Here is a 1,988-nt window from a genome sequence, read left to right on the forward strand (position 1 = left end):
GGATCCGAACCCTTGGCCTTGGTGTTATCAGCACCACACTCTCCCAAGTGAGCCATGGGTCAGCCCTTAGGACTGGGATTATTAAGTCATAGTTTGGTGTATATTTATTTCTTTAAGAAATGGCCAAACTGTTTTCAACTATACAATTTTGCATTTCTACTGACAATGTATGAGAGTTCAAATTGCTCCATATCCTTACTAGCACTTGGTACTGTCAGTTTTTAAAAGACTTTAAAGAAAAGGCAAAACATGTCTTTTATATTCCCCTTCGCATTTACCATAATTGGTACTGTTGTTTCTTTGCATAGGTCCATCCAGCTCTCTATCTGGTATCATAATCATTCTGCCTGAAGAACTTCCTTTAACATTTCTTACAGTGCTGGTCTTCAGGCATTGAATTTTCCTGGATTTTTGTTTGAAAAATTCTTTATTTTGTCTTTGCTGTTGAAAGATACTTTTTCTAGGTGTAGAATTTTGTGTTGACACTTTTCTTTCAGTACTTTAAAACAGTCACTCCATTGTCTTCTGGCAAGCATAGTTTCCAATAGAGGTCTGCTGTAATTCTTATCTTTATTTCTCTGTCAAGAGGTCTTTGACAGCCTTCAAGATTTTCTTTTTACTTTTGGATTTTTAGTAGTTTGTCTATGACATATCTGTTTGGCTTTTGGAATTTATTCTTCTTGGGGTTCTTTCATCTTCTTAGATGAAAGAACCCCAAGAAGAATAAATTCCAAAAGCATAGTTTTCATTTTTGAAAAATTTTCAGCCATTATGTTTAAAAGTATTTCTTCTCCCTTATTTTCTTTCTCTTGTGGGACCCAATTATATGTGTCAGACTGTTTGATATTGTGTCACAGCTTTTGGATATGCTCTTCTGGTTTCTCCTGGTTTCACTGAGCTTTTCCTTATTTGCATCTCAGTCTACTGATAAGCCAGATGGAGGAATTCTTATTCTCTGATATTCGGTTTTCTATTTCTAGCATTTCCATTTGACTGTCTATTCCAGTTTTGATCTCTGTGTTGAAATGTATATTGTCCACTATTTCTTCTAGAGCCTCTATTAATCATATTAATTTATAGTCCCTGACCTACAGTTCAGAAATCTGGGTCATCTATGAGTATGGGTGTTTCGATTGCTTTTATCTCTTGACTATAATTTGCTTTTTCTTGCTTTTTTGTTTGCTTTATAATTTTTACTTTATTTATTTTTATTTTTTTGGCAGCTGGTCAGTACAGGGATTGAACTCTGGACCTTGNACTTTATTTATTTTTATTTTTTTGGCAGCTGGTCAGTACAGGGATTGAACTCTGGACCTTGATGTTATCCGCACTAAACTCTAACCAACTGAGCTAACTGTCCAGCCTCAAGTTTATAATTTTTGATTGCATGCTGGACATTCTGTGTAGAAGAACAATAGGGAATGAGATAAATGGTATAGTCTGTAGTTAGGTGGGGTTGGATTTTGTTGTTGCTGTGGTTACACCCATTGCAGCAGAGACTTCAAATTCTTAGAGATTAATTGGTCCTTGTATCAGTCATGTTTCTCTAGACAAACAGAACCGATAGGAGGACTGCGTGTGCATATGTGTAAATATAGGTATATGTATATATGAACAAAGATTTTATTCAAGGAATTGACTCATGTGATCATGGGGCTGTCATGTCTGCAATCTGTAGGGTGGACTAGCAGCCTGGGACTCTCAGGCAAGAGCTGGTGCTGTAGTTTTTTTTCTTTTGAGTGGCTGACCATTATGGGTATCCAAATCCTTGACCTTGGTGTTAAAATATTACACTCCAACTAACGAACTAACCGGCAAGCCCTGGTGCTGAAGTCTTAAAGCAGACATTTCCTCTTCTTTCTCAGGAAAACCTTAGTTTGGTTCTTTTTTTTTTTTTTTCCTTTTTGTCTTTTTTCGTGACCGGCAGCGGATCGCAATCCTCAGTGTCGTGCCCGTACCGGACCGGGACCGGCAACGGGATCGCAACC

At 37.3% G+C, this 1,988-nt stretch overlaps 1 protein-coding gene across 1 annotated transcript in view; it reads left to right on the forward strand.

The window, feature by feature from the left end:
• LOC103595402 (regulatory-associated protein of mTOR-like) overlaps window positions 1-1,988 on the forward strand; it is a gene marked incomplete at its 3' end in the record, with an annotated part of 96,914 nt that overhangs the window by 80,408 nt on the left and 14,518 nt on the right. The gene's annotated exons all lie outside the window — the stretch shown is intronic.

Source organism: Galeopterus variegatus, unplaced genomic scaffold (assembly GCF_000696425.1).
Source record: "Galeopterus variegatus unplaced genomic scaffold, G_variegatus-3.0.2 Scaffold1757, whole genome shotgun sequence".
Lineage (NCBI taxonomy): Eukaryota > Metazoa > Chordata > Mammalia > Dermoptera > Cynocephalidae > Galeopterus > Galeopterus variegatus.